Consider the following 6,848-nt stretch of genomic DNA (forward strand, 5'->3'; position numbering starts at 1 on the left):
ACTCCTCCTCCTCCTCCTCCTCCTCCTCCTCTACCTTCTCATCTTCCTCCTTCTTTTCCTCCTCTTCTTGAATATGAGTGTTTTGAATGCATTATGTCTGAGCACCATTTGGGGGGCTTGATACAGGCAGATGCCCAGAAGGGAGCATCAGATTTACAACAGGATGTGGACTAACATGTAGGTGCTGGGTATTGAAGCTGGGTACCTGGAGACGGGGCCATGTCTTTCACTCTTCTTTCTTTTTTCTTCCTACCCGGAATGTATTATATCAACCCTCTTGTGAAGAGGAAGGTCTGGATGCCAAGGGTGGTAGTGGGAAAGTGAGAAAGATACTGGTTCCTATGTGGCTTTGGGGATCTGTGCTACCAGCTCTGTTATAGACAAACGAATCAGTGCCCATTCAACTATTGGTGGCTGGACTTTCTTTCTCTTGTCTTCCTCTTCTTCTCTTCCTCCTCCTCTTCTTCCTCCTTTTCCTCTTCCTCCTTCTCCTCCTCCTCCTCCTTCTCCTCCTCCTCCTCCTTCTCCTCCCCCCTCCTCTTCCTTCTCCTCCTCCCCCTTTTGCTGCTCCTTCTTCTTCTAGCAGAATCCACAGGTATGAATGCTGCAGGTCTCTGAAAGGCATTAGGCTGTAGCTGCTGCAGAGCTCCTGTTAGGTGGTTTCTAGACACATTACAGACTGATTTCTGTTTCTGTATAGAAATAATTTAATTGGTTTGGTCTAGAATAGGTGCTCATATATGCTATAATGTGTGCCGTAGTTGAAGCTCAAAGCTCCATATATTAAAACCTTGCCCCCCCCCCAGCTTGGCACATTGCTGGGAGGTGATGGTCTTTAGGTCCTTGGAAGGCATGACTTCAAAGACAGTTGTGATGAAACCAGGGAGATGGCTCAGTGGATAAAGTGCTTGCTGCTTGAATGAGGGCCTGCAGATAGGGACTGCAGGAGAATATGACAGCATATACTTGTAACACCAAAGTGGGTGGAGCTGAGGGTGATGTTAAGTTGTGTTTGTGTGTGTTATAGTATTGGAGACAGGGCATATATGATTTCATCTACAATGTAGCCAGGAGAGTCTGATACAAGGCTTACTGTTTTTCCTATCATTCGTGTGTGTGTGTGTGTATAATCTTTAAAATATATACATTATATAATAAAAAGTATATGATACATATAATTTATATGAGTACACTGTAGATGTCTTCAGACACACCAGAAGAGGGCATCAGATCCCATTACAGATGATTGTGAGCCACTATGTGGTTGCTAGGAGTTGAACTCAGGACCTCTAGAAGAGCAGTCAGTGCTCTTAACTGCTGAGCCATCTCTCCAGCCTCTATTACATATTTTTTAGATTTATTTAATTTCATGGGCATGACTGTTTTACCTTCGTTTCTGTACGTGTGTCAAGTAGATGCCTGGTACTCACAAAGGTCAGGAAAGGTCAAATCCCTCAGAACTGAAGGTACAAATGATTGTGTGACATCAAAAGGGTGCTAGATCCTCTATAAGAACAATGAGTGGTTGGTGAGATGGCTCAGTGGGTAAGAGCACCCGACTGCTCTTCCGAAGGTCCAGAGTTCAAATCCCAGAAACCACATGGTGGCTCACAACCATCTGTAACAAGATCTGACTCCCTCTTCTGGAGTGTCTGAAGACAGCTACAGTGTACTTACATATAATAAATAAATCTTTAAAAAAAAAAAAAAAGAACAATGAGTGCTCTCAACCACAGAGCCAGCTCTTCATCTCCAGTCTCATGTTGTATTTTTCATTTTGAAACACTTATTATTTTGTAGGTACAAACATGCAGAAATCTGTTCTCTCCTCTGGGATCTAGGAACTGAAGTCAGGTTCTCAGATTGGCAGAGCAAATCTTTACCTGTTAAGCATCCAGTTGGCCCTCAGTATTGCTTCCTCTTTTAAAAACTTCTAGAAGCTTTTGATACATTAAACTAAAGTACACACGTTAATTTGGTCATAAATTTGCTGTCAAAACTGGAATTTTTCACATTGGCTCCAGCTGAGAATTTGGAGATGGACCTTTGAGGGATTGTGTGGCGTGTTTGCAGCTTCCTAGTCCTCACAGAGACAGCTTGAGCTGGAACCAAAGCTCCAATTTGAACTGGTTCTCATCTAACTACTTAGTGTTTGATAGAGAGCTTGTCTAGAGTTTACTAAATAGAGGAACCAAAAATAATTCCATAAAATAAAGTTAGTTTGGAATATATGTTCATGTTCTTTGCAATACTTATAAAAATTATAGTTGTTTTCTGGATAGGATATTCTTTTCTTTCTTTTAAAAATTGTTTATTAAGCTTGGCAGTGGTGACACACACCTTTAATCCCAGCAGCGGCAGTATGTCTCTGAGTTTGAGGCCAACCTGGGCTACAGAGAGAGTTCCAGACAGAGGAATCCTGTATTGAAAAATCAATTTGTTGGGCTGGAGAGATGGCACTCAGAGCACTGACTGCTCTTCCGGAGTCCAATTCTCAGCAACCACATGGTGGCTCACAACCATCTGTAATGAGGTTGGATGCCCTCTTCTGGTGTGTCTGAAGACAGCTACAGTGTACTTACATATAATCAATCAATCAATCAATCAATCAATCAATCTTTAAAAACAAGAAAAACCAATTTGTCTATTTATCCACTCATCTGTCTATCTATCTATCTATTGACAGAGTCTCACTATGTTTCTCTTTTCTGTTGAGAATTCTATGTTTAGCTCTGTACCCCATTTTTTAATTAAGTTATTTGGGTTGTTGGTATCTAACTTCTTGAGTTCTTTATCTTGGATATTAGCCCTCTGTCAGATGTCAGGCTAGTGAAGATCTTTTCCCATTCTGTAGTCTGTCATTTTGTCTTATTGACAATGTCCTTTGCCTTCCAGAAGCTTTTCAGTTTCATGAGGTTCTCCCCCCCCCCTTTTTTTGAGACAGGTTTCTCTGTGTAGCCCTGGCTGTCCTGGAACTCACTCTGTAGACCAGGCTGGCCTCGAGCTCAGAAATATGCCTGCCTCTGCCTCCCAAGTGCTAGGATTAAAGGCGTGCACCACCACTGCCTGGCTGAAGTCCTATTTATTAACTGTTGATCTTAGTGCCTGAACTATGGGTGTTCTGTTCAGGAAGTTGCCTTCTGCACTATGAGTTCCAGGCTAATCCCCACTTTCTCTTCTATTAGATTTAGCATATCCACTTTTATGTTGAGGTCTTTGATCCACTTGGACTTGAGTTTTGTGCAGGATGATAAATATGGATATATTTGTATTCTTCTACATGCAGACATCCAATTAGACCAGCACCATTTGCTGAAGATGCTCTCCCTTTTCCATTGTATGGTTTTAGCTTCTTTGTCAAAAATCAAGGGTCAGTAGTGTATGGGTTTACTCCTGGGTCTCGATTCAATTCCATTGACTAACCTGTCTGTTTCTATACCAATACCATACAATTTTTATTACTATTTCTCTGTAGTACAGCTTGCAACCCTGATATCCCTCAATTGAAGAATGCATAAAGAAAATGTGATTCATTTACACAATGGAATACTACTCATCTATTAATAACAAGGACATCGTGAATTTCACAGGCAAATGGATGGAACTAGAAAGTATCATCCCGAGTGAGGTAATTCAGACCCAAAGGACATACATAGTATGTACTCACTTATAAGTGGATATTATCCGTAAAGTGTAGGATACCCATGCTATCTATAATCCACAGACCCAAAGAAGCCAAATAACAAGGAGAGCCCAAGGAAGGATAGTTGAATCTTACTCAGAAGGGGAAATAAAATAGACATTGGAGGTAGATGGAGGTTGGGAACTGGATAGGGGAGGAGATAGGGTGGTGGTGGGGGAGAGGAAGTATAGGGAGAGGGGGGCAGGAAAACAGCAGTGGAGGGTTGTCTCTAGTACATGCCAGAGACCTGGGATGGGGTGGGGGCAGGAGTCTATGGGGATGACTCTAGCTAAGACTCCTAGCAGTGGGGCATATGGAGCCTGAAGTAGCCACCCGCTGTAGCCAGACAGGACTCCCAGTGGAGGGATAAAAACATCAACCCACCCACAAAACCTTCAATCCAAACTGTGTCCTGCCTACATGATGTGCAGGGACAAAGATGGAGCAGAGACAGAGGGAATGGCCCACCAATGGCTGGCCCAACTTGGGACCCATCCCATGGGCAAGAACCAATCCCTGACACTATCAATAATACTCTGTTATGCTTGCAGATGTGCACCTAGCATAACGGTCCTCTGAGAGGCTCCACCCAGCAGCCAATGGAAACAAATGCAGCCCCCACACAAAAATCCACAGCTAAACATTAGACAGAGCCTGGGGAGTGTTGTAGAAGAGTTAGGGGAAAGATCAAGGGACCCAAAGCTGATAGGAACAAGACAAAAAGACCAAGAGATTCAACTAACCGGAACCCTTGGCGGCTCCCAGAGATTGAACTACCAACCAAAGAGCAAGCATGGGCTGGACCTAACCACCCCCCCCCCAAACAACATATGTAAGAGATGTGCAGCTTGGTCTTCATGAGGATTCCCCATAACCTGGAGTGGGGGCAGGCTTTCCCTGAATCTGTTGTTTGCCTGTGGATCCAGCTAAATGAGCCACCTTGTCTGGCCTGTGTGGGATATGATGTGTCTGGCCCTGCAGTGAGTTGATGTGCCAGGGTGAGGTGATACCCAGGGGGCCCCTACCCTTTCCAGGAGGAGAGTATATATCAGATGTAAAGTGAATAAATAAATTAATAAAAAAAAAAACCTAACTTGCACAAACCTGTAATCCTAACACTTGAAAGGCTGAAGCAAGAGGATTTACACAAGTACCAGGCTAGACTAAGCTACATAGCGAAACTATGGACCCAAAACAAAAGACAAAAAATTAAGACCCTACAGTCACTGCTTGTGAAAGCCTTTGCCATCTCTCAGGTGGGCTAATGTTGAGTTCCACTCACATCTCCTGTCATTGGTATTGTGTGTATATTTGTGTGTTTGCTTGTTTGTTTCGAGACAGGGTTTCTCTGTGTAGTCCCGGAACTCCTTCTATATAGATCAGGCTGGCCTCAAAGAAAGGGATCAGCATGCTGGGATTCAAGGAATGCACCACCAAGCCAGCCCCACTTCCAATCTACTGTGATCCTATAACCATCTAGGTATTTGGATAATCTGAACAAATATGAGGAGGAGGGAGTCCTGAGTTGGTAATTTAAGTCTATAACAATATTGAAAAAATACCTTAGGTAAATGTATTATCATCAGGTGGAATGGACAATCAGAATGACTACCACACTGAGTTGTAGGAAGAATTCACTGTTCACTTCCATGCCTGCGGCAGTAAACTGGAAAAATCTTGCCTCCTACCAGAGGAGGAACTGACACGGATGATAAGTGACATGTAAGAGGGGTCGTAGTGGGGCTGGTGAGATGGCTCAGTGGGTAAGAGCACCCGACTGCTCTTCTGAAGGTCCGGAGTTCAAATCCCAGCAACCACATGGTGGCTCACAACCACCCGTAACAAGATCTGATGCCCTCTTCTGGAGTGTCTGAAGACAGCTACAGTGTACTTACATATAATAAATAAATAAATCTTTAAAAAAAAAAAAAAAAGAGGGGTCGTAGTGGGTGTACATGCCGACAAATGCTTCACGCTTGTTCAGACAGGATATTCCAGTGAATCTTGGAGCTTTGATGAGAGTTGTATCTGTGGGTAGCCGCTGAACCTCCTGTTGTGTCTCTGGAATGCCACTGCTTTAAGTAGTGAACTCTTCAATTAATGTTTCAGACTGTGGTATAAATTAATGAGTTTCATCATGATGTCTTTATAGCTCCCTTCTAGCTGGTTCTTTCCTTCCCTCTGCAGTTAGTGTCCCTTTGTGTATTCCTATTATATGAATTCCATTACACTGCCTCCCACCTCCTTTAAGATTTCTTCCTCTTGATCATCATCCCCTTTCTAGTTTCTCTCAACCTCTCTCTCCCCTCATGACTTTAAATCCAAGTTCCACACATAAGATAAAATTTGTTTTATTTTTACTCATTAGTAAGTAAATAAGTAAATAAATAAAATAAGTAAAATACTCATTATTTTATTTATTTAGTTTTTCATGGTTGTATTTAAATACATATATTTATTTTATTTTTAAAATTGTTTTATTTATTTACATTCCAAATATTGCCCCCCCTTCCTGGTCCCCTGTCCAAGATGTCTTCACCCCATCTCCCCTCTCCCTTGCTTTGAGATGGTGCTCCCCCAAGTCCCTAGTTATTTTATTTAATGCATTGCAGTGCATCTTTTCCCTGCAGTTGTCATGACTTCATTGTTCTTTGTGGCTATGCAGACTTCCTCATGCACACCATGTTTACTCTCTCCATTCATCCGTTGCTGAATGAATACCTAGGCTGGTTCCATTTTCTGGCTAATGTGAGTAGTCTTAACAATCGACATGGATCTGCAAGTGTGTCTACTGTGTGCTTAGAGTCCTTTGGTATGTGCTGGCTAGTTTATGTCAACTTGACACAAGTTAGAGTCATTGAGAGGGAGGAACTTCAACTGAAGAAATGGCTCCATAAGATCTGGTTGCAAGCAAGCCTGTAGGGCATTTTCCTAATTAGTGATTGATATGGGAAGGCCCAGCCCATTATAGGTAGGAGCTCTCCTAGGCTGGTAGTCCTGGATGCTATAAGAAAGCAAGCTGAGGGCTGGTGAGATGGCTCAGTGGGTAAGAGCACCCGACTGCTCTTCCAAAGGTCTGGAGTTCAAATCCCAGCAACCACATGGTGGCTCATAACCATCCGTAACAAGATTCGACGCCCTCTTCTGGAGTGTCTGAAGACAGCTA

Source organism: Mus pahari, chromosome 10 (genome assembly GCF_900095145.1).
Source record: "Mus pahari chromosome 10, PAHARI_EIJ_v1.1, whole genome shotgun sequence".
Classification (NCBI taxonomy): domain Eukaryota; kingdom Metazoa; phylum Chordata; class Mammalia; order Rodentia; family Muridae; genus Mus; species Mus pahari.